The following is a 27,584-nucleotide window of genomic DNA, read 5'->3' on the forward strand; positions in this document are numbered from 1 at the left end:
TGTGCACAGAATTGGGCTGACTAACATATAAAGCATAGCTAGAAGTGAGGTGTAACCTTTCCACTTCCATCCCTTACTCAGCCATTGTGATTCAGTTAAAGGACTAGATATTACAGTCCCTGATAATGCATTGCTTTAGGATAGGAGAGAGCAGAGAGGAGAGCTAGAAGGGGGGCTGCACCAAGACACCAGACGTTCAACCTCCCTCCTGTAGGCAGACTCGTCCCCGTCCGAGATGAGTCCAATAACGGTGGTGTCATCTGCAAACTTGATTAGCTTGACAGATTGGTGGGTGGAGGTGCAGCAGTTGGTGTACAGGGAGAAGAGCAGAGGAGAAAGAACACAGCCCTGAGGGGAGCCGGTGCTGATGGTCCGGGAGTCCGAGACATTCTTTCCCAGCCTCACATGCTGCTTCCTGTCCGTCAGGAAGTCAGTGATCCACCGGCAGATGGGATCAGGCACATTCATCTGGGAAAGCTTGTCTCGGAGATGGTCTGGAAGGATGGTGTTGAAGGCAGAGCTGAAGTCCACAAACAGGATCCTGGCGTAGGTTCCTGGGGAGTCCAGATGCTGCAGGATGAAGTGTAGGGCCATGTTGATGGCGTCGTCTACAGACCTGTTGGCTCTATATGCAAACTGCAGGGGGTCCAGGAGGGGGGCCGTGAGGGTCTTGAGATGGGAGAGAACTAGGCGCTCAAATGACTTCATGACCACAGATGTCAGAGCCACGGGTCTGTAGTCATTTAGTCCAGTGATCCTAGGTTTCTTGGGGACAGGGATTATGGTAGAGGACTTGAAGCAGGCAGGCACATGACATGCCTGCAGTGAGGAGTTGAAGATGCCATGAGTCCACAGAGGTGATGGGGGTGTCAGTCAGGATGATGGGGGGGAGTGGGGCTGTGTGCTTCCTGAAGTCCACAATAATCTCCACTGTCTTCTGGGCATTCAGCACCAGGTTGTTGTGGCTGCACCAAGACACCAGACGTTCAACCTCCCTCCTGTAGGCAGACTCGTCCCCGTCCGAGATGAGTCCAATAACGGTGGTGTCATCTGCAAACTTGATTAGCTTGACAGACTGGTGGGTGGTGGTGTCATCTGCAAACTTGATTAGCTTGACAGACTGGTGGGTGGAGGTGCAGCAGTTGGTGTACAGGGAGAAGAGCAGAGGAGAAAGAACACAGCCCTGAGGGGAGCCGGTGCTGATGGTCCGGGAGTCCGAGACATTCTTTCCCAGCCTCACATGCTGCTTCCTGTCCGTCAGGAAGTCAGTGATCCACCGGCAGATGGGATCAGGCACATTCATCTGGGAAAGCTTGTCTCGGAGATGGTCTGGAAGGATGGTGTTGAAGGCAGAGCTGAAGTCCACAAACAGGATCCTGGCGTAGGTTCCTGGGGAGTCCAGATGCTGCAGGATGAAGTGTAGGGCCATGTTGATGGCGTCGTCTACAGACCTGTTGGCTCTATATGCAAACTGCAGGGGGTCCAGGAGGGGGGCCGTGAGGGTCTTGAGATGGGAGAGAACTAGGCGCTCAAATGACTTCATGACCACAGATGTCAGAGCCACGGGTCTGTAGTCATTTAGTCCAGTGATCCTAGGTTTCTTGGGGACAGGGATTATGGTAGAGGACTTGAAGCAGGCAGGCACATGACATGCCTGCAGTGAGGAGTTGAAGATGCCAGAAAACACTGGGGCCAGCTCGTTTGCACAGTGTCTGAGGGTGGCAGGAGACACACCGTCTGGGCCGGGAGCTTTCCGAGCATTCAGACTCTTAAACTGCTTCCTCACATCTGCTTCATGATTTACGGAGGATTTACGGAGGATAACTTCTTCAACGGGATAGAATAGGTGATAGAGAGAAGTAAGACAAAAGGGACAAGATAGGAGAGAGCAGAGAGGAGAGCTAGAAGGGGGGCGCCTGGTCTGGCTTCCCACACCTTCCCGCCGGTTTAGGCTGTACGCTCTACCTCCCCACTGCGTTCCAGAAAAGGGAAGAAGAGTAGAGGGGAGAAGAGCGGAATATTTCTTTTCTCTTTAGCATTTACGGAGGATAACTTCTTCAACGGGATAGAATAGGTGATAGAGAGAAGTAAGACAAAAGGGACAAGATAGGAGAGAGCAGAGAGGAGAGCTAGAAGGGGGGCGCCTGGTCTGGCTTCCCACACCTCCCCGCCGGTTTAGGCTGTACGCTCTACCTCCCCACTGCGTTCCAGAAAAGGGAAGAAGAGAAGAGAGGAGAAGAGCGGAATATTTCTTTTCTCTCATGGTTAGCTGTGCTTTTTGTACTTTTAGGTCATTATTTACATAAATTTACACACACACACACACACACACACACACACACTGCTGCTCACTGCCCTTTTGTCATGTAGGAGTCTTGGATTTAAACGTACAAAAAATCCCTTCATGGTCACTAAAATATGTTGGAAAGACTACAGCTTTTACATTATAATGTGTTGTTTTAACATACACATGATCAATTAATGTGCCCTTCTCTGTGGTGGGCTGTGTTACATGTTGAATGAATCCTTTGTCTGTGACAAACTTGCAAATACTTGAAGATTTTAGAACATTGTCATTAAAATCTCCCATTACTACTACTGTATTACTTTTTTTATCTAGCCAATCAAGTAACTTTCCTAGGTTTTGTTTAAACAGTGCCATGGTATAAGAAGGAGGCCGATAAATAACTGCTATTAAAATGTTCAATGTACAATAGTTGCAAAGTAAACATTCTAAATTGGCATCTGGTATAGCTATAATTTCAGATGTCAAACTGTCTGCAGTATACATGCCAACGCCACCATGCTGTTGGCTTTGTATTTCAATAAATGTTGGGTTACTTCTAGTGTAAGATGCACTTCGTGGATTATGCTGAAACCCATAACCGTCAATTTTTACAGTGTCTAATGAAGAATCGGCAGACATCCATGTCTCTGTAACAGCAATACAGTTAGGCTGCAAATGCTGTGTGCACAATACCAGATCAGCTACATGTAGAATTAAATTCTGCACATTCATTAACACTACTGTGAAATCGTGTGTCTTAGTACATGCTGTATTTTCAGACAAAAATTGGGGCATTCTTTCGATTACATCCTTTACACCACCTTTAGAGTAAATAGCTTTTTCATTGAAATCTTGAATTATTAAACCTGACAGACTCCTAACACGACTTAAGGCAACATATGCCTGTCCTGGAGCAAACACATTTTTAAGAGACACTACTGCATCATCAACAGTAACTCCTTGTACCTTATGTACTGTACAAGCCCATGCAAGTTTCAGTGGAAACTGCCGTCGCAATCCACCTTTCTCAGTTACCTTTTCTTCTTCTGCTTCAATACCTGTAGAGCCTATTTCAACTGCTGGGTAATACACACAGTTTTTCCTCCTTTGTGCACCTATATGATTGTCATCAAATTTTACATAAATGGTTTTGGGAAGCTTCTTGTCCTCAGTAACATAAACTATGTGTGTTACCGTACCACATACACCATTAACAAGACCATCCATTACATCTACATTTTTACACAACATTACGCGGGCACCTTTCCCCAAGAGAAGCTTTTCATTCAAACACGTGTTATATGTTTTGGCATGATGTCCAGTTTTTAACTCCAGTTTCCCTGTTTTCTTACTATTGACAAAATCCTGAGCAGGTATCTCAACATAATCAGGACACAACTTAAACAACTGCTGCATATTATGCTCATTTACTTGTTTGTTTGTTGGAAAAATGTGTAAAGCTGAGCTAACTTCACCAGTTTCACAATGCTTCAAGCTTTTAATGTCCTTTTCTAATAATGGAGCCCCTTTAATGTGAGTTCTTAACCTGTTTAATAATTCTGCAAACCCAACATCGCTCTGCCTTACTATTTTATTTAGTTCAACAACCCTAAATAGACTAGACCACAAGTTCATACCAACATCCTCAACATACAGGGGTTTTCCTTTTACTGGAGGCAACTGAAAAAAGTCTCCAACAGTAATAACACTAACATTTCCAAAAGGCGAAAAATCTCCAATTTGTTTAATCTGTCTTAATCTACCATGGATGTAAGCCATTAGTCTCTGATCAACCATGGAGATTTCATCAATTATCAGGATCTGCAGATCACAATATTTAGCACGTAGGCAATTTAACTTTTCTTCACCCAGAGGGGTGTAAGGTAAGCGGACATCTTTACCAATGCTAAATGTGTTGTGGATTGTTGTTGCATGTAAGTTATATGCAGCAATCCCAGTAGGCGCAGTTAATAAAACACAAACATTTTCAGGATGACGACACATTGGTGACAATAACCTTGCTGCTTCATAGTGAATTGCTTTAATCAAATGGCTTTTCCCTGTTCCTGCACCTCCAGTAATAAATACATGCAATGGATCTGGGTTTTTGCCTACTGTCTTATCCAAGCACCACTGCCTAATCTGATAAAAGACTGAAAGCTGTGTCTCATTTAGAGATCTAATTAAAGCCAAACCGTCTCTTCTGGGCATAATGTCATTTCTCTTTTCTAAATGTGAAACCTGTTGGCTGCACACAGCTAAATCTGGAATATTCTCATTGTCTTCTTCCCCTATTTGCTCTTTATCTTTCCATTCCTGCTCACACTCTAAACGCTCCAACTCCTGTTCTGGACAAAGCTCACACCAGGCATCTTCTGTTACACCATCCAAATCAATTGTATTTTGAATGTTATCCAGTTTATCTGCGTTTATTTCAAACTTATGTCTATTTGCATCAACAACTGATTTCACTGAATGCAGAAATCCATCGCTAAACTTCACAACGCCATTCTTGTAAAACTGTTCAAATGTTGTATAGTTTGAAGGCTTTAGTTCCTGATCTACACGATATGGCAAAAACAACTGCATAATACTCTGATAAAACAATTCAGTATTTTTAGTCTCTGAAAATCGTGCATAACGAACAACTGCAGGTTGTGACCGTGTTCTCTTAGTAACAAAACCACATCTATTGTTCAACTGTATTGGCTTAGTGGATTTTTCACTTTTACTCAAAACACGATATTCGGAGGCAAATGTGGCCAAGCACATATCATTAAAATCAATGTTTTTTGGTCTATTCTTATACCGGTCTACAATACTAGTCATCCACATGTCCTCTGCTGTTAAATCCTGTGATGTTGCTTTTTGTCTTAACACTTTTAAGGGCAAACTCATTTTAACTACACTGTCCCCTGTTGGCACAAACACAACTTTCCTAGAACATTCTTTTAGATGCATATTTGTTAATCTATACACAGCCTCCTGAGCACTAACATCTCTGTTATGAAGGTATACACTGCCTAATGACTTCAAAGCCTCCCTTGCACTAACATTTCCATCTTTATATGCTTCCTTCTGAGTATTACTTAACAACAAACCCATCTCTTTTTCAGATTTTGACATGTAAGAAATTATATAAACACAGCAGGCATAAGCATCAATTACAAATTGAATATCCAAATTAGCATTGTAACATTTCAACAGTGGCTTATTATATTGATTTATCCAAACCTCGTTTAACTTCCTTTTCAACACAACATGTGTATTTCGACTAAAGCATTTGTATGCCTCCTCAAAAGTTGCCTGATTCATACCTAAACTCTGAAACAAATGCTCCACACTTTCAAAACTCCTACTCTCATCTGAAAGAGCCTTCTTGATTGTTGTTAAGATATCACTTGCCTGCTTTCTTCTCATCTTAATAGAGTCTTGCTGACGCTGACTTTCACAGGCACATTGTTGTAAATCATCTTCTCTCTTATCGACTTGACACTTGCATTTTTGCTCGGAAACATCACTTTTCCTACGACATATAAATGTTCGACTAGATGGTGGCCTGGGAAAATTAAACCGGCAAACTGTGTTCTTTTTTTTGCAAGTTTTAGAATGCCGCTTTGAATGCTGTTGTACAGATGAGACAATGTCCAATAAAGTCTCATCTTGTGAAGGCAATTCACATGTTACATATTCATCTATAAACTGAATCACCTCTTCATCTGTATTTTTATCAATCTGCGGAGCATTCTCTATCCAAAACAGACAGTGCACATGTGGTGAACCTCGCTGTTGAAATTCCACTCTGTAAAAGTAATCCTTAATCTTACCAATCGGATGCAATGGAGACATGAGTACCTCCTTCAGAAAACAATGCCACCGAAAGTCAAACATCCTTGCTGCAGTCACAGGATTTCGACGCAGCAAATCACACCTGTCTGCCCACTCTAACTGTTCAACTGTTTCTGTTCTACCTTGCTGATTCAAAATACTATAAAGAAGATTTGTCCATCGCATGTCAGCTGACGAAAATGAACAAAACCATGTGGGGATACCAAGCTGACGAACACAAGCTAAGAGGTCACGCTGTGCTGCCTGCCAAAAAGCTGGAGTACCTCTAATAGGCTTAAGAAAACGGTACCCATCATCAAACTCCAACAACTTCTTCAAAGACTCTTCATCTTTCAACAACTCATGGCTAACATTCTGATATGTACAATCACCTTTTCCTTTTCGCAATGCTATTGAAACATTTGAGATAACCTGTTCAATCTCAGACATATACTGAGCAAAAAAGATATATTCGACATTTTGTGCAAACCTACCATCAGCATGTAAAATCCGGTTATTAAAATAACGGGACAATGTCAAACGCTTCTCTCTGTTTTCATGATACGCATTCAACCCATTTGGAAACAACACTGGGAAACATTTGGCTTCATTTGCATGATCTGAAAGTAATTTTACAGGATTATTCCCTTCTGCTGGAGCTAGATTTAATATGTTAGTAAAATATTGATCTAGTGCTTCCTGTCCAATATCAACAGGCATGAGACATGTGTCCTGAAACATACAGTGCTGCTGTCTGTCATGCAAAAGCTCATCATCAACATTTGAAGATGCAACACCGCTTACTGCATTTTTATCACTCTCCTCTTCCACAGCTTCCTCTTGCTGCATACAAAACTGATTTTGCCAACTTTCATTGAACTCTACATCTTTATAATGCACATTTGACCCTTTTAAATATTGCAAAGCCTGTCTTATGTGGATAGAGTCAACAAACTGGTATTGATAATGGCCTTTATAAGTTAACTTGCGCTTTAGTTTTACTGGTAATAAAGAGCCTTCCATGCTAGAACGGGGTAAGACATTGGTGGTTTCTACAATGTTTGCTGGAACACATGTCACGGGTCCATGTACTCCATTTTGTCCACCCTTAGGTAAGGCTAGCATTTTCATAAATGGTATGTGTAAAGCTATTAAATGTTGTTCTAAGCTATTTAAACATGCCAATTCAGGTGGAATTGGATGCAATTCTAAATTATTTTTTACAGACTCTGGAGGCACTTCATTTTTATTAATTTTATAATGGCATGTATAACAGATCCACAGTTTAGCTTTAGCTGTGTCCAACCAGTGACATGGATTTATACAATCTTTATTACATTTGTGTAAATAGTCTTCAGTTATACATTTTTCTGCAATCATTACTGCAGTTTTAGTTTTGTTATAATAGTTTTTTTGACAATGTAACACCTGATGTCTAAATAACAACCTATGGCAGACACAGCAAACAAAATCTGGTCCATCTTTTACTTTATCTAAAAAAAATTCCATCACAAAATCAGACTGCTCTGCCTTTTCTTTCATTTGCTGCCTTTTTAATTTGACACCAGCAATAACACGCATCTTATGTTCTGGATTTCCATGATACTTTCTAGCTGCCATTGCATTTATTTTTTTCCTGTGCAACTCATTTGATCTGTATTTACTAATGCTCATTTGTTTTACCTTTTCTTTATGCGACACATTTTGTTGATATTTACTAATGCTCATTTGTTTTACCTTTTCTTTATGCGACACATTTTGTTGATATTTACTAATGCTCATTTGTTTTACCTTTTCTTTATGCGACACATTTTGTTGATATTTACTAAGGCTCATTTGTTTGACCTTTTCTTTATGCGACACATTTTGTTGATATTTACTAATGCTCATTTGCCTTACCTTTTCTTTATGCGACATGTTTTGTTGATATTTACTAATGCTCATTTGTTTGACCTTTTCTTTATGCGACACATTTTGTTGATATTTACTAATGCTCATTTGCCTTACCTTTTCTTTATGCGACACATTTTGTTGATATTTACTAATGCTCATTTGCCTTACCTTTTCTTTATGCGACACATTTTGTTGATATTTACTAATGCTCATTTGCCTTACCTTTTCTTTATGCGACACATTTTGTTGATATTTACTAATGCTCATTTGCCTTACCTTTTCTTTATGCGACATGTTTTGTTGATATTTACTAATGCTCATTTGTTTGACCTTTTCTTTATGCGACACATTTTGTTGATATTTACTAATGCTCATTTGCCTTACCTTTTCTTTATGCGACACATTTTGTTGATATTTACTAATGCTCATTTGCCTTACCTTTTCTTTATGCGACATGTTTTGTTGATATTTACTAATGCTCATTTGTTTGACCTTTTCTTTATGCGACATGTTTTGTTTATATTTACTAATGCTTATTTGTTTTAATCTTGCTTTACGCATGACATGTTCATTATAGGTCATTTGACTGTGTAAACATCGTTTAGTTTTTAAATACTTTGAAAAACAATAGTTAGTATTTGAACTAAAGGTATCTGAATTATCCTTTGCTTGTTCTTTTGTTTTTATTCTACACATATTCTGTTGTGCAGATGAATTAGTCTTGCTACATAAACCAAAACAAACAGCCTTATGAACATCTTGCACACAAATTACTGGCTCAAAATGACCATTTTGACACGTTAAATATATCCCTTCATTTATGACAACAGGAGTCGTGCAGCTGTACTTTTTCCATTTGTCACCATTATATATTAATATGTCCAATCCACAAGCATTTGCTGCAGCCTGAAATTCTGTGTCAGTAGCAGAATGTCCAACATACTTTATCTTTGACTTTAAAATATACTCTGATATTGAAGCATAATCTTTTCCCACAAACTTCATGTACTTTTCACCATTATTCTCTATATACTTTACAACAGCAAGCCTTATCTTCCTGTGACTCTTCTGAGAACCACTGATTATATGAGACAAAGCCCTGAAGAAACTATTTCCATCCTCTACAACCTTATCTGTTTCACAAACAACACCTAAAGGACCATACACAGAATGAACGTTTTTATCCTGCTTCTCAAATTCAACATTAAATTTGCAGCATAAAGTATGTGCAACTCCATTAGAAAGAGGACTAAAGCTAATCTTTTTCTGACCTTCATCATTCAAAACCTCAACATCAGCATCTGTATCTAGTACTACTGCATCTGCACAAAATGTGTGATCCTGTGTTTTCTCAAAAGTACTTTTATCCTTACTATGAGACCTAGTGCTGTATCTTCCGATAACAGATGGACTGGTTTTGCAGTAGCCATAACAGGTCTGCTCTTCAGGCTTAAGAACACAAACCACCGTCTCATAATGATTCCCATGACGATTTTCTAAATAGATTCCCTTTTCTGACAAAAGCTTGCCATTACAGCCGTATTTTAGCCAACGCTCATCATGAAATGTAAATACATCAACTCCTAAACAATTAGCAGTTGCTTGGATTTCAACTTCTGTAGCCCAGCTGTTAACATTTCTCATTTTAGATTTCTGAATGTAGTCTGCAACTGTTGAATACTCTGATCTTAAAATATTTCTATATATTGCAGCATTCCTCTCCAACTCTTTCACAATGGCAAGTCTTATCTTGCGATGGTGCTTTTGTGTGCCAGTCACAACCTGAGAAATAGCTCTGAAGAAACAGTTCCCATCAGCCACTATACTTTCATTTTTGCATGGAACACCTAACAAACCAACACATGTAGACGCTGGTACACTAATTTTTTCAAACTCCACATTTAACTGTGTGCACAAAGCCTGACAAACCCACTCAGAAATGGGACTAAACACCAGCTTGTTGTTTGTCACTTCACTAACAAATTCAACATCTGAATTCACCTGAGACACATCATACTGTTTTAACTTCTTAGCTTCACTGTGACCCACTGAAATCTTGCGCTTTCTTGTTGCATCATTACATAATAACCCCAAATTATACTCAGAACAACTCAAGGTCTTTCCAGACGTTTTGCAACTCTCTGCCTCTATTAAAGACTCCACGATGATAACATCTCTGATGTTTGGTTCATTCTGGATTGAATCACAACTTGATTCTGGTGTAAAGGTTTTGCACGTTTTTTCACAACTGTCTTTGGGTGTGGCACTATCAGACACCATAAGGTACCTAACACAAACACCAGCTACTTCAAAAGGCTTTTGCTTCTGACTCAGGCCCGTTGCCAGCTGGCAGATGTGTCTGACCACATCTTCAAGTGACCTGAAGCACAAAACAACACTTCTTCCCTGCTCACTGACCAAACCCACAGCACTGCGTGCATGAGAATCAACTAGTGCATATTGTCCATTCTCAGAAATGACTGCACATGTACTGCCACACAATGTCAGAAGACATGTATTATACATGGCACAGATCTTTTGCAGCCCAGTCTGCAGGGTAGTGTAGACACCACTCTCAATGAGTTCCCCTTCAAGCACATCAATATCCCCACTGACAAAATCTCCATACTCAAACTCAAAGTTTTGCCCATCAATACAATACTTTTTAGGCAAATCAGGGACACACAACACACTGGATGAGTTGCTTATCATGTTGCAGTCTCTCAAATTGGTGTACAAAAGGTCACCTAAAACTACAACTCTGTCAAGAACTTTTGTCTCCCATGAAAAGACGCTATCAACTTTATGTTTTGCCAGGCTAACCAGACCTATAGCCATACACTGAACTCCTCCATATTTAAATCGATCATCAGCCTGGTGAAATGATCCTCTCACACTCTTTATAATGCAACAGCTATCCTCTGCTCCAACTCCTGTGACAGCATTAACAGTTTCAAGGTTGACAGAAGTGTTATCAACTTTAGCTGTAAGATTCGTGTCAACATCCCTGTCCACAAACACTGCACTGCTCTCCACGTCAACATCAACTTGACCTGCCTGCACAGAAATGCTGCTAACAGCATACCATTGTGCATCTAAAGACGTCTGTAAATTTCTGATGTGAAGCATCAGGTCGTCAAGGCATGTGTTAAAAACAGCCACAGCTGTGCCAATCTCAGATGCCAGCCCAGCTGCATTACGTGTGCCACAATCAACAACAACAAAATAATTCTTGTGATGAATGATGACACTAACTGCAGTGTGAAGATCCAACAGACACATGCCATCCCTCAACAGATGTTCCTGCAGCTTTTCATACAACACAGCCTCCCCTTCCGACAGCCCAAAATCTATGTAAACTGGCGGGCCAATATCAACTTTCCATTTTTGGCCAAACACAGTGTGCTGTCCAATCAGCCTGCAAACGCTATGCTTGCTGCCAATGTCCTGTCTTGCCTTAGCTATATACCTAACTAATTGGCACCCCTCTACACATATATCATCAACATCCTCCGGTTTCCATGTACACACTGGAGCTATCATATGCTTGATTGCAGCCACAACACTGCAGGCAATTAAGGCATTCACATCTGAAGTGGATGGTGCACATTGAACAGCAGTCCCAGCAACAATGGATGCTTGCAACTTCTCTGCACAAATGCAAACATTTGGGTTAGCATTGGACTTACCAGAGGTGATTCTTGGTGTGCGCCGCATGCGAAAACCCTTTTTTCTTGGCATCTACAATAAAAAGAGAAAAAAAATATATTAAACAAACATCCACACTCCAGCTCACATGTTAGTTTGCTCCAAGCATTTACACAAAGGTCAGTGTTTTGTAGTAGCTAATATGTCATTCTTCATAACAGAATTGTTGATATAGGTTACAAGCAAGTCTGGCGCTGAACAGAAATTGTCGCGCTATGCGCCTGTGTTTATTGTGCATAAATACTGAATTGTCCTGACACAATATTGCGTTTCGTTTCTTTTATTACCATGGTACATTAACAAAAACATATACTTTTATTCACAGGATAAAACTTTTTTTTTGTATCACTAATTGCCCAGTACGATTACAGCATACAATATTATTGTCACTGCTACATTTCTGTAATGAACCAGAAAATATTTCCACTACTAATTAATTACCGTTGAGCTTAAAGGTCCTATTAATAAATGGTTAACGAATGTGTATTTATGAAGACGATTTGTGAGACTGGTAAACTTATGATAGGTACGATGGTCTTTCATTCTACACGGTGCATTTCAAGGTCCTGTACCCATCTGTCGGTAAACTGTACCTGGGCTTGTTAAAGTGACCTGAAGTTACTAAAAACTTCATGAGTGTATGCACTCACTCCAAGAACCGTATGATTATCAATTTGAGCGTGGTGAAAGTTGGGCTCTCGCTAACTCTTTTGTCCACTCTGTGTGCTCGTAAGGGTCTAACCCTTTCACTCTTTTGATTTTTTTCCTCGTATCTTTTCTTTGACTTTTCATCAAGTTTGTCTTTGTACGGAGCGGTATTGTTCTCCTTCGTTTTTGTACATACCTCTTTTGGGGGGCAAAGTAAAAGCAAGAAGGTATTAGAACCGGAGAATGAACGTTTTGCGGTGCTGCAAATGCTTGCATTTGATGCATTGCTTTAATTGTTTTGCCACTAGTGCCCGGCATGCAATGCATGAAAGTCATGTGGTCTGTCAATCTCTATTATGACTACGAACACTAAAGTAAGGGGGTGGAACATGACCTTCCAGTCATGTTCAAATCAAACCTGACCATTTTAAAACTTAAGACACTCATAAATATTGTCATTTACATTTGATTGCCTAAAGGCTTTATGAGATTCTCCACACTATTAACTTATACAAGTGATGTGGGGGGGGGAGTGCATTGAGATTAGAATCTCACCCCCCCTACCATTGACTGAACAAACGACTGAATAGCCCACTGAACGACTACTTAACGACCCACTGAACAATACTGGAGAACATTTTTTAAACCTTCTCTTTCCACTTTTTGCTCTTAACAGGAAGCATCAAAAAACGTCAAAAAACCCTTGTTAAAACCTCAAGCATGTAAGGCTATAGTCAGCATTTTTAACAACTTACCTTGGTTCACACCAAATCCAGCTGTTCTGCTGAAAGTTCACAGCAAGCCTTCTGAAGTATCTGTACGTGATGTCCCTTAGGAAGTTTGATCTCCTAATACAAAAAAGATATTGTACAATTAAACATTATTGACATAAGATCAGAAAAAGGTCATTTTCAGACTGAAACAGAAATAAAGAAACCTTAACCCTAGCAATTAAAATTGTGACAAAGACAAAACCCCACCCATAAATGGCATGGTTTTTTTAATGACCAGTTATGCTCAGGTTAAAATCTATACCTGTGCACCTACCAAAAATAATTAAACATCAGATTCACAAGGCTAAAATAAATGTGAGACAATAACAAAATTTTCTCAATACCTGCATAATTAGCATGATGCAAATTTAACAACTCACAATGAACGCACAACAAATCACAGCTATGTGAAAAATTACAATTATCCTCTTACGCTCTATAGCCACCAGTACTGTGGCTCAAGAGTTATGCAAAAACCTCCATGTATCACACCTTTCATGCAAATATCACGTAGTATCCACAGAAGCCTTATAATTTTAGCTAAATGGTCATATAAACCATTTCTAAAACTACCAAAGACAGCAGAAACAAGCATGATTGAAATAGCAGTTACTAAATTGCTTAAAATATGCTAAACACACATAAACCAGCCAAAAATGTTCCACACTTCATGTATTTCATTATATTCATGTTGTCCTTTACTTGAAATAAGAAATCAGTGGCTAATTACCCGGCCTAGCTTTCACAGATTTCAGTCTTTCAAAAAAGACCACAAAATGGCTTAATGGCCCAAATTCACTAAAACAGAAAACCAAACCAAAGACTTTTCACCGGTAACCCTCCCACAAACAATAAAAAAATAACTTAAATACAAAGTAAATTCTGTTACTGAAATTTAAAATGTGGTTTTACACCAAAAATAAAATTCAATTTACAACAAATAAAACTTACCAAGAATTGCACAAGGGCAGGGTTTTTCAAAAATAATCTCTTGTGATGTTTGTTATAGTGGTCTAAAATGATGTCCTCGAATCCTCAGAATGTTAAAATCCAAAGCTCTCCTCTTCTCGTTTGCTAAAAGCAAAGTGGCTTACAAACCAATGGCACAGGTATTTATTGAAATCATGAGGGACATTCAAAAAACTTCAAATGATCCAATCACAGAAGCCAACAGGGGAGGGACTGTCACAAAGTAACCAGTGAAGTTACAATGCAATAAACAGTACTCAACACCTTTTTTCCCTTGAGTAGTTAAAACCTTTATTCAGCAGTACACTAATTTCCATAGCTGTTGTCCACACCCTTGGCCTTGCCAAAAGACACAATCCAATCTTTTGTCTCAGACTCAGTCTCACCTTCGTTTCACAGCCTTACAACTTATTCATTTCAACAGTGTGACCTCAAGTTTGCCCCCCGCTTCCCCTTCACACATGAAAACAAAAGACAGCCATTGATAGTCTCTACCACTAACTGTCTCACCACACCTATTTCTGAATTAAAAATTACCCAAAGTGACCTAAAACATGCCACTTTGGGTCAAATGTGAAAAAATATATTAATCTAAGAAAACTTAGCATTATTATAAAACATCTGTCACAAGTCTTCGTCTGTCTGAGTGGTGGCCTCTGTCACATCTGAACAAAACAAAAACAAAGGGGGAAAGGTGAGGGGTTATACTTTTCTACATCACTGGTTGTTTGTTGTTGGCTTTAAACAAAATAACCAATAATTATTACAACAATTAAGCAGCATTACTCAATTTCTTCCTATTATATAAAAATGAAGCCAATATCTGGATGAGCTCTAATTACATGAATTAGCCGTGATATATGCCAATATGTCAATATGTATGAGAAATACAATATGTCAACATAATTTAAAAAACACAATCAATGAAGATTATTCCAGAGTCTCGGGCATGCCAGGGCATGTCAGGGTAAACTTCATTCAACTACAGAGGATACTTGCAGTCAAACTAAAAGAAGCTGTCAAAATGGACAGCAAAGTTGCTTTCATGTTTTAATTAAAAACAGTCTGGAAACACAACAAACAGTAGTCAAGACCTTTTTTCCCCTTTAGTAGTTAAAAGCTTTAATCGGCAGGGCACTAATTTCCACATCTGTAGTCCACATCTTGACCTTCTCAATAGACAGTTTTAACAGCTTCTCCCCCCCCCCCCCCCCCCCCCCCCCCCCCCCGCTTCCCCTTCACACATGAAAACAAAAGACAGCCATTGATAGTCTCTACCACTAACTGTCTCACCACACCTATTTCTGAATTAAAAATTACCCAAAGTGACCTAAAACATGCCACTTTGGGTCAAATGTGAAAAAATATATTAATCTAAGAAAACTTAGCATTATTATAAAACATCTGTCACAAGTCTTCGTCTGTCTGAGTGGTGGCCTCTGTCACATCTGAACAAAACAAAAACAAATAATATTTTTTGACAGTTAGTATTTATAAACAACTTTAACAAATATACATGGGTAAAACAGACATTTGCATATATCTAATCCTTATAAAATCACAAATGAAGAAAACAAAACATGATACTAATCATGGATTTAATATTTTCTCCAAATGATTTATCATAAACTAAAATAAATAATTCGCATTCATGTTTATTTGTATGTAGACAGTCGTTCAATAGTAATTCATAGAGTATTTTTTCTAAGTCCCATTTCTTAAAATAAGACACTGAAGCCAACATTCACTGTTTATACCATCCAAACAATACATTAAGACTTACCATCACGTGCGAATGTAATCGAAGCTTGCAATGCATCCAGCTCCTGGGCAGTGTTATTCAGCATTTCTTTTTCAGCATCCAGCTGTTCTTTTAAAACAGAAATCTTTCTTTCGGCTGCACGCCTGAGCCGCACCTGCCGAACCAAGAGGTCCATTGCCTTGGCATGAAGTTGCAAGCACCTTGTATATAGATCCTCTCTGCTGACCCCTGGGTCCAAGCAGGCATACTGAAATTACAAAATATTTTGGATCATAACAAAATTAGAAAACAGTTATTCGCTTCAATCTATGCTGCCGCTACAATGTAATGTTTGTAGTGCCAGATCACAACAACAGCTGTATAAAAGTCTCAGCTTAACCTTGTGCCATCCTTTAAAAAACTTACGTTGATCACCCTGGGGACCCAAAAAGGCCCCAGTATGGCACAAGGGTTAACAGTGACTTATATGAAAGAGCAAACAAACAAACAAACAAACACAAGAAACACTAAACACAGCATCCTGCCCAGCTCTGTAACAGGTAATGTAGCGTAAAAACAAATTTTTCTACACTATAAATAAAATTTAAGAAATATTTGTTACTTACAGTTGATAGTTGAAATTCTTGACGCAATGATTCAACTTCAGGATCATTAATCCCAGCAAACTTCGTTGGGGAAGCATATGCCATTCTCTATTTATGATAAAGTATGAGGTTAATTAGTTACATTTTACACAACATTCAAACAATATACAAACATGAGAGCATCAAAGAGACTTTACTTACACATAAACATGTAGTTAGTTCACAATAATGATCAGTAATGCAATTACATTCATTCAAAAAACACAAAACATATATATAAATGGTAAATGGCCTGTATTTCTATATCGCTTTACTAGTCCCTAAGGACCCCAAAGCGCTTTACACATCCAGAATGAAGGTGTAAATTAGTCAATGTATGACATTAAGATAATGCTCACCAACTCTTGCTGTCTGCTGCTCAAATTTGCTTAAAGAAAAGGATTGAACGCACAACAAATCACAGCTATGTGAAAAATTACAATTATCCTCTTACGCTCTATAGCCACCAGTACTGTGGCTCAAGAGTTATGCAAAAACCTCCATGTATCACACCTTTCATGCAAATATCACGTAGTATCCACAGAAGCCTTATAATTTTAGCTAAATGGTCATATAAACCATTTCTAAAACTACCAAAGACAGCAGAAACAAGCATGATTGAAATAGCAGTTACTAAATTGCTTAAAATCTGCTAAACACACATAAACCAGCCAAAAATGTTCCACACTTCATGTATTTCATTATATTCATGTTGTGCTTTACTTGAAATAAGAAATCAGTGGCTAATTACCCGGCCTAGCTTTCACAGATTTCAGTCTTTCAAAAAAGACCACAAAATGGCTTAATGGCCCAAATTCACTAAAACAGAAAACCAAACCAAAGACTTTTCACCGGTACCCCTCCCACAAACAATAAAAAAATAACTTAAATACAAAGTAAATTCTGTTACTGAAATTTAAAATGTGGTTTTACACCAAAAATAAAATTCAATTTACAACAAATAAAACTTACCAAGAATTGCACAAGGGCAGGGTTTTTCAAAAATAATCTCTTGTGATGTTTGTTATAGTGGTCTAAAATAATGTCCTCGAATCCTCAGAATGTTAAAATCCAAAGCTCTCCTCTTCTCGTTTGCTAAAAGCAAAGTGGCTTAAAAACCAGTGGCACAGGTATTTATTGAAATCATGAGGGACATTCAAAAAACTTCAAATGATCTTTTGTCTCAGTCTAACCTTTTCAACAGTGTCACTTGCCCCCCCCCCCCCCCCCCCCCCCCCCCGTTCAGGGAAACGGGGTTGTCATGGTGGCACGTGGAGTTTCAATCACTCGCCAAAAAGCAGTAATCTGCTGTCACTCAAAATCAAAATGTCCAATATGTCCCAAAGGTCGCAGGCGTGATGAGACTCGAGCTCGGAAATGTTTGTTATGCCATTTGTCAGTAATGGTTAGAGTGCCACCTAGTGGAACGACTATAATCATGATTGAATGAGATGAAATGTTAGCTGGTGGTTGAATGCATGAATTCCATCAATGTGACATGAGATCGGAGGTGCTGGTTGTAGGTGTTGGGCGTAGCTCGACGCGATGGGGTGCGAGGGCCCTCATAACGCTGCTTGCAGCTTTAATTATTATTATTATTATTATTTCGGCAAATGAATTGGCCATTTGAGGGCCTAAACATGCTCGAAAACTCATGAAATTTTGCACACGCGTCAGGTCTGGTGAAAATTTACGTATTTTAATGTTCTCAGACATGGCCAGGGAAAATTAGCTCAGTAGCGCCACCTAGAAAAATGAAAAACGCGAGCCCCCGGTATGGGTATTGCCTACAAGTTTGAAAGTCGGTACACCTATATAACGTTCAGAGTCGAACAAAAAAGTCTATTATGGCAATGTCCTAAACCCAACAGGAAGTCCGCCATTTTGGATTGAAGGTGACATTTTGGGTCTGATTTTAGCGTTTCCATGCCTTGTACTTTAACGAACTCCTCCTTGGGATTTGGTCCTATAAACTTCAAATTTGGACAGTGTCAACTACACCCTTGTGCCATGTTAAATTGCGGAGCTTTTGAGTTTTCACAATACTATGAGGCCGTGGCGCCATGGCGAATTTCGATGACTCGCCATGAAAATCTTATTGCCTCTCATTCTGTCATAGATTTTCTGACCTTGACCAAAGTCAACACATATGATAAGGCTCCACCCATGAACATATTTCAACTGCCATATTTTACATCAGGGACAGCGCCACCTAGTGGGAACAGGAAATGTCATGTTTTACACTTTGGGGTACAGTATAGTGATGGGTGACATCTGCAGCCTCAAATTTCTCCAGGAAAGCCTTAAGGAGTTGGTCTTGGGTTACAGTGAAAACTGTGAGTTTTCGCAAAAGGGTGTCACCCCAGCGGCATGGCGAATTTTGATGTCACGCCATGATGAAACAAATTAGTATAACTCAATGAAATCCAGTCTGATCAGTACCAGACTTTACAGGCATGATGTCAGACCCGCCCTGAACAGATTGATGTGCCCATTGTCAGGAATATGAAGAGCGCCACCTAGTGGGAAGAGGAAATGTCATGTCTTACACTTTGTTGTACTGATTTTCACAGGTTCATAGTGGCCACCTCAAAAGCGGTGAATATCACCATCAGTCCTTGATGATGCTTTAGTGCAAAAATTGTGACTTTAAACTGAACGGCGCACCCTGGTGGCAACGCTGTTCACCATGAAAGATGAAGTGGCTTTTGAGGGTCTTGGCAAGTTTATAGAGGCTTGAAATTTGGCACACACCTCCAATGTGACGAAGGCTTTGTTGTCATGTGATCATTTTCATTGAATATCCCAAAATGGCTCCACAGCGCCCCCTACAAAATTTCAAAACCACAGCCCCAGCTCTGTGTTTTATGTATGACTCTGAAACCTGGTAGGCTTATAGGAGATATCAAGATGTACAAAAAAGTCTCTTGGAGCAATATCCCAAATCCAACAGGAAGTCAGCCATTTTAAAATTAATGTGCAATTTTGGCAACATTTTCCCCTCTTTTCAGGCACCGTGCTTTGACGTACTCCTCCAAGGGATTTCATCATATTGAACCAATCTCCTGTGTGTGGAATCTAAAGACCTTTGTGATGTTAAATTGCGAAGCTTTTTACATTTAGGGAAACGGGGTGGTCATGGCGGCACGTGGAGTTTCAATCACTCGCCAAAAAGCAGTAATCTGCTGTCACTCAAAATCAAAATGTTCAATCTCTCCCAAAGGTCGCAGGCGTGATGAGACTCGAGCTAGGAAATGTTTGTTATGCCATTTGTCAGTAATGGTTAGAGCGCCACCTAGTGGGACAACTATAATCATGATTGAATGAGATGAATTGTTAGCTGGTGGTTAAATGCATGAATTCCATCAATGTGACATCAGATCGGAGGTGCTGGTTTTAGGTGTTGGGCGTGGCTCGACGTGCTGGGGGTGCGAGGGCCCTCATAACGCTGCTTGCAGCTTTAATTAGGGCCCGAGCACTGACAGTGCGAAGGCCCTATTGTAATTGCTCTGTTTATTATTATTATTATTATTATTATTTCGGCAAATGAATTGGCCGTTTGAGGGCCTAAACATGCTCGAAAACTCATGAAATTTTGCACACGCGTCAGGTCTGGTGAAAATTTACGTATTTTAATGTTCCCAGACATGGCCAGGGAAAATTAGCTCAGTAGCGCCACCTAGAAAAATGAAAAACGCGAGCCCCCGATATGGGTATGACCTACATGTTTGAAAGTCGGCACACCTATATAACGTTCAGAGTCGAACAAAAAAGTCTATTATGGCAATGTCCTAAACCCAACAGGAAGTCCGCCATTTTGGATTGAAGGTGACATTTTGGCTCTGATTTTACCGTTTCCATGCCTCGAACTTTAACGAACTCCTCCTTGGGGTTTGATTTCATAACCTTCATATTTGGTCAGTGCCAACTACACCCTTGTGCCATGTTAAATTGCGGAGCTTTTGAGTTTTCACAATACCATGAGGCCGTGGCGCCACGGCGAATTTCGATGACTCGCCATGAAAATCTTATTGCCTCTCATTTTGTCATACATTTTCTGACCTTGACCAAAGTGAACACATATGATAAGGCTCCACCCCTGAACATATTTCAACTGCCATATTTGACATCAAGGACAGCGCCACCTAGTGGGAACAGGAAATGTCATGTTTTACACTTTGGGGTACAGTATTGTGATGGGTGACACCTGCAGCCTCAAATTTCTCCAGGAAAGCCTTAAGGAGTTGGTCTTGGGTTACAGTGAAAACTGTGACTTTTCGCAAAAGGGTGTGACCCCAGCAGCATGGCGAACTTTGATGTCACGCCATGAAGAAACAAATTAGTATAACTCAATGAAATCCAGTCTGTTCAGTACCAGACTTTACAGGCATGATGTCAGACCCACCCTGAACAGATTGATGTGCCCATTGTCGGGAATACGGACAGCGCCACCTAGTGGCAACAGGAAATGTCATGGCTTTAATTTTGTTGTACTGATTTTCACAGGTTCATCGTGGCCACCTCAAAAGCGGTGAATATCAACATCAGTCCCTCGTGATGCTTCAGTGCAAAAATTGTGACTTTAAACTGAACGGCGCACCCTGGTGGCAACGCGGTTCACCATGAAAGATGAAGTGGCTTTTGAGGGACTTGGAAAGTTTATAGAGGCTTGAAATTTGGCACACACCTCCAAATGGATGTAGGCTTTGTTGTCATGTGATCATTTTCATTGAATAGCTCGAAATTGCTCCACAGCGCCCCCTACAAAATTTCAAAACAACAGCCCCTGCTCTGTGTTTCATCTATGAGTCTGAAACCTGGTAAGCTTATGGAAAATATCAAGATGTACAAAAAAGTCTCTTGGAGCAATATCCCAAATCCAACAGGAAGTCAGCCATTTTAAAATTAATGTGTAATTTTGGCGACATTTTCCCCTCTTTTCAGGCTTCATACTTTGACGAACTCCTCCAAGGGATTTCATCATATTGAACCATTCTCCAGTGTGTGGAATCTAAAGACCTTTGTGATGTTAAATTGCGAAGCTTTTTACGTTCAAGGAAACGGGGTGGTCATGGCGGCACGTGGAGTTTCAATCACTGGCCAAAAAGCAGTAATCTGCTGTCACTCAAAGACACAAAGTCCAATCTCTCCCAAAGGTCGCAGGCGTGATGAGACTCGAGCTCGGAAATGTTTGTTATGCCCTTTGCCTATAATGGTTAGAGCGCCACCTAGTGGGACGACTATACTCATGGTTGAACCAAATGAAATGTTAACTGGTGGTTAAATGCATGAATTCCATCAATGTGACATCAGATCGGACGTGCTGGTTTCAGGTGTTGGGCATGGCTCGACACGCCGGGGGTGCGAGGGCCCTCATAACGCTGCTTGCAGCTTTAATTATTATTATTATTATTATTATTATTCACCCCAAACAAGGGCCTTTTTGAGGGCCTAAACATGCTCAAAAACTCATGAAATTTTGCACACATGCCAGGTCTGGTGAAAAATTTTGTATTTTAATGGTTTTACATATGAGCACTGGGAAATGGCTCTAGAGCGCCACCTATGCCTTGTTAAATGCAGCCCTACGACCACATAGTTTGAGCTACATGTATGAAATTTGGCACACATGTGTATCATGCCAAGACGAACAAAAAAGTCTGTGGGCCCATTGACGCAAACCCAACAGGAAGTCCGCCATTTGGAAGAGAAGGTGACATTTTGGCTCTAATTTTGCCATTTCCATGCCTCGAACTTTTGCGAACTCCTCCTTGGGGTTTGAATTCATAACCTTCATATTTGGTCAGTGTCAACTACACCCTTGTGCCATGTTAAATTGCGGAGCTTTTGAGTTTTCACAATACGGTGAGGCCGTGGCGCCATGGCGAATTTCGATGACTCGCCATGAAAATCTTATTGCCTCTCATTTTGTCATACATTTTCTGACCTTGACCAAAGTGAACACATATGATAAGGCTCCACCCCTGAACATATTTCAACTGCCATATTTGACATCAAGGACAGCGCCACCTAGTGGGAACAGGAAATGTCATGTTTTACACTTTGGGGTACAGTATAGTGATGGGTGACATCTGCAGCCTCAAATTTCTCCAGGAAAGGCGTAAGGAGTTGGTCTTGGGTTACAGTGAAAACTGTGACTTTTCGCAAAAGGGTGTGACCCCAGCAGCATGGCGAACTTTGATGTCACGCCATGAAGAAACAAATTAGTATAACTCAATGAAATCCAGTCTGATCAGTACCAGACTTTACAGGCATGATGTCAGACCCGCCCTGAACAGATTGATGTGCCCATTGTCGGAAATACGGACAGCGCCACCTAGTGGCAACAGGAAATGTCATGGCTTTAATTTTGTTGTACTGATTTTCACAGGTTCATCGTGGCCACCTCAAAAGCGGTGAATATCACCATCAGTCCTTCATGATGGTTTAATGCAAAAATTGTGACTTTAAACTGAATGGCGCACCCTGGTGGCAGCGCAGTCCACCATGAAAGATGAAGTCGCTTTTGAGGGGCTTGGAAAGTTTATAGAGGCTTGAAATTTGGCACACACCCCCAAATGGAGGAAAGCTTTGTCGTCATGTGATCATTTTCATTGAATAGCGCGAAATTGCTCCACAGCGCCCCCTACAAAATTTCAAAACCACAGCCCCAGCTCTGTGTTTTATGTATGAGTCTGAAACCTGGTAAGCTTATAGGAGATATCAAGATGTACAAAAAAGTCTCTTGGAGCAATATCCCAAATCCAACAGGAAGTCAGCCATTTTAAAATTAATGTGTAATTTTGGCGACATTTTCCCCCCTTTTCAGGCTTCATACTTTGACGAACTCCTCCAAGGGATTTCATCATATTGAACCATTCTCCAGTGTGTGGAATCTAAAGACCTTTGTGATGTTAAATTGCGAAGCTTTTTACGTTCAAGGAAACGGGGTGGTCATGGCGGCACGTGGAGTTTCAATCACTCGCCAAAAAGCAGTAATATGCTGTCACTCAAAGACACAAAGTCCAATCTCTCCCAAAGGTCGCAGGCGTGATGAGACTCGAGCTCGGAAATGTTTGTTATGCCCTTTGTCTATAATGGTTAGAGCGCCACCTAGTGGGACGACTATACTCATGGTTGAACCAAATGAAATGTTAACTGGTGGTTAAATGCATGAATTCCATCAATGTGACATCAGATCGGACGTGCTGGTTTCAGGTGTTGGGCATGGCTCGACACGCCGGGGGTGCGAGGGCCCTCATAACGCTGCTTGCAGCTTTAATTATTATTATTATTATTATTTCGGCAAATGAATTGGCCGTTTGAGGGCCTAAACATGCTCGAAAACTCATGAAATTTTGCACACGCGTCAGGTCTGGTGAAAATTTACGTATTTTAATGTTCTCAGACATGGCCAGGGAAAATTAGCTCAGTAGCGCCACCTAGAAAAATGAAAAACGCGAGCCCCCGGTATGGGTATGACCTACATGTTTGAAAGTCGGTACACCTATATAATGTTCAGAGTCGAACAAAAAAGTCTATTATGGCAATGTCCTAAACCCAACAGGAAGTCCGCCATTTTGGATTGAAGGTGACATTTTGGCTCTGATTTTACCATTTCCATGCCTCGAACTTTGACGAACTCCTCCTTGGGGTTTGATTTCATAACCTTCATATTTGGTCAGTGCCAACTACACCCTTATGCCATGTTAAATTGCGGAGCTTTTGAGTTTTCACAATACCATGAGGCCGTGGCGCCATGGCGAATTTCGATGACTCGCCATGAAAATCTTATTGCCTCTCATTCGGTCATAGATTTTCTGACCTTGACCAAAGTGAACACATATGATAAGGCTCCATCCCTGAACATATTTCAACTGCCATATTTTACATCAGGGACAGCGCCACCTAGTGGGAACAGGAAATGTCATGTTTTACACTTTGGGGTACAGTATAGTGATGGGTGACATCTGCAGCCTCAAATTTCTCCAGGAAAGCCTTAAGGAGTTGGTCTTGGGTTACAGTGAAAACTGTGACTTTTCGCAAAAGGGTGTGACACCAGCGGCATGGCGAACTTTGATGTCACGCCATGAAGAAACAAATTAGTATAACTCAATGAAATCCAGTCTGTTCAGTACCAGACTTTACAGGCATGATGTCAGACCCGCCCTGAACAGATTGATGTGCCCATTGTCGGGAATACGGACAGCGCCACCTAGTGGCAACAGGAAATGTCATGGCTTTAATTTTGTTGTACTGATTTTCACAGGTTCATTGCGGACACCCCAAAAGTGGTGAATATCACCATCAGTCCTTCATGATGCTGCAGTGCGAATATTGTGACTTTATACTGAACGGCGCACCCTGGTGGCAACGCTGTTCACCATGAAAAATGAAGTGGCTTTTGAGGGGCTTGGAAAGTTTAAAAAGTCTTGAAATTTGGCGCACACCTCCAATGTGCATAAGGCTTTGTTGTTATGTGATCATTTTCATTGAATAGCGCAAAATGGCTCCACAGCGCCCCCTACGAAATTTCAAAACATCAGCCCCAGCTCTGTGTTTTATGTATGAGTCTTAAACCTGGTAAGCTTATAGGAGATATCAAGATGTACAAAAAAGTCTCTTGGAGCAATATCCCAAATCCAACAGGAAGTCAGCCACTTTAAAATTAATGTGTAATTTTGGCAACATTTTGCCCTCTTTCCAGACACCGTTCTTTGACGTACTCCTCCAAGGGATTTCATCATATTGAACCAATCTCCAGTGTGTGGAATCTAAAGACCTTTGTGATGTTAAATTGCGAAGCTTTTTACGTTCAGGGAAACGGGGTTGTCATGGTGGCACGTGGATTTTCAATCACTCGCCAAAAAGCAGTAATCTGCTGTCACTCAAAATCAAAATGTCCAATATGTCCCAAAGGTCGCAGGCGTGATGAGACTCGAGCTCGGAAATGTTTGTTATGCCATTTGTCAGTAATGGTTAGAGTGCCACCTAGTGGAACGACTATAATCATGATTGAATGAGATGAAATGTTAGCTGGTGGTTGAATGCATGAATTCCATCAATGTGACATCAGATCGGAGGTGCTGGTTGTAGGTGTTGGGCGTAGCTCGACGCGATGGGGTGCGAGGGCCCTCATAACGCTGCTTGCAGCTTTAATTATTATTAGGGCCCGAGCACTGATAGTGCGAAGGCCCTATTGTAATTGCTCTGTTTATTATTATTATTATTATTATTATTTCGGCAAATGAATTGGCCGTTTGAGGGCCTAAACATGCTCGAAAACTCATGAAATTTTGCACACGCGTCAGGTCTGGTGAAAATTTACGTATTTTAATGTTGTCAGACATGGCCAGGGAAAATTAGCTCAGTAGCGCCACCTAGAAAAATGAAAAACGCGAGCCCCCGGTATGGGTATGACCTACATGTTTGAAAGTCGGTACACCTATATAATGTTCAGAGTCGAACAAAAAAGTCTATTATGGCAATGTCCTAAACCCAACAGGAAGTCCGCCATTTTGGATTGAAGGTGACATTTTGGCTCTGATTTTACCATTTCCATGCCTCGAACTTTGACGAACTCCTCCTTGGGGTTTGATTTCATAACCTTCATATTTGGTCAGTGCCAACTACACCCTTGTGCCATGTTAAATTGCGGAGCTTTTGAGTTTTCACAATACTATGAGGCCGTGGCGCCATGGCGAATTTCGATGACTCGCCATGAAAATCTTATTGCCTCTCATTTTGTCATACATGTTCCTATCTGGACCAAACAGCACACATATGATAAGGCTCCACCCCTGAACATATTTCAACTGCCATATTTGACATCAAGGACAGCGCCACCTAGTGGGAACAGGAAATGTCATGTTTTACACTTTGGGGTACAGTATAGTGATGGGTGACATCTGCAGCCTCAAATTTCTCCAGGAAAGCCTTAAGGAGTTGGTCTTGGGTTACAGTGAAAACTGTGAGTTTTCGCAAAAGGGTGTGACCCCAGCAGCATGGCGAACTTTGATGTCACGCCATGAATAAACAAATTAGTATAACTCAATGAAATCCAGTCTGATCAGTACCAGACTTTACAGGCATGATGTCAGACCCGCCCTGAACAGATTGATGTGCCCATTGTCGGGAATACGGACAGCGCCACCTAGTGGCAACAGGAAATGTCATGGCTTTAATTTTGTTGTACTGATTTTCACAGGTTCATCGTGGCCACCTCAAAAGCGGTGAATATCAACATCAGTCCCTCGTGATGCTTCAGTGCAAAAATTGTGACTTTAAACTGAACGGCGCACCCTGGTGGCAATGCGGTTCACCATGAAAGATGAAGTGGCTTTTGAGGGGCTTGGAAAGTTTATAGAGGCTTGAAATTTGGCACACTCCTCCAAATGGATGAAGGCATTGTTGTCATGTGATCATTTTCATTGAATAGCGCAAAATGGCTCCACAGCGCCCCCTACAATATTTCAAAACATCAGCCCCTGCTCTGTGTTTTATCTATGAGTCTGACACTTGGTAAGCTTGTGTAAGATATCAAGATGTAAAAAAAAGTCTCTTGGAGCAATATCCCAAATCCAACAGGAAGTCAGCCATTTTAAAATTAATGTGTAATTTTGATGACATTTTCCCCCCTTTTCAGGCCTCATACTTTGACGAACTCCTCCAAGGGATTTCATCATATTGAAGCATTCTTCAGTGTGTAGAATCTAAAGACCTTTGTGATGTTAAATTGCGAAGCTTTTTCCGTTCAGGGAAACGGGGTGGTCATGGCGGCACGTGGAGTTTCAATCACTCGCAAAAAGCAGTAATCTGCTGTCACTAAAAAACACAATGTCCAATCTCTCCCAAAGGTCGCAGGTGTGATGAGACTCGAGCTTGGAAATGTTTGTTATGCTATTTCTCAATAATGGTTAGAGCGCCACCTAGTGGCATGACTATAATCCTGGTTGAATAAGATGAAATGTTAGCTGGTGATTAAAAGCATGAAATCCATCAATGTGACATCACATCGGACGTGCCGGTTGTAGGTGTTGGCAGTGGCTCGACATGCCGGGGGTGCGAGGGCCCTCATAACGCTGCTTGCAGCT

The 27,584-nt window shown here is 40.7% G+C and overlaps 1 long non-coding RNA gene across 1 annotated transcript; it reads right to left on the reverse strand.

Moving 5' to 3' along the window:
* Positions 1-15,711: 15,711 nt before the first annotated feature.
* Positions 15,712-17,602, reverse strand: LOC308403123. The gene is made up of 3 exons (XR_013972864.1): positions 17,464-17,602; positions 16,474-16,560; positions 15,712-16,115 (listed from the first exon to the last, which is right to left on the reverse strand). It is a non-coding gene; the product is annotated as an uncharacterized lncRNA (long non-coding RNA).
* Positions 17,603-27,584: the final 9,982 nt, after the last annotated feature.

Source organism: Rhamphochromis sp. 'chilingali' (assembly GCF_963969265.1).
Source record: "Rhamphochromis sp. 'chilingali' genome assembly, chromosome: 9".
Lineage (NCBI taxonomy): Eukaryota > Metazoa > Chordata > Actinopteri > Cichliformes > Cichlidae > Rhamphochromis > Rhamphochromis sp. 'chilingali'.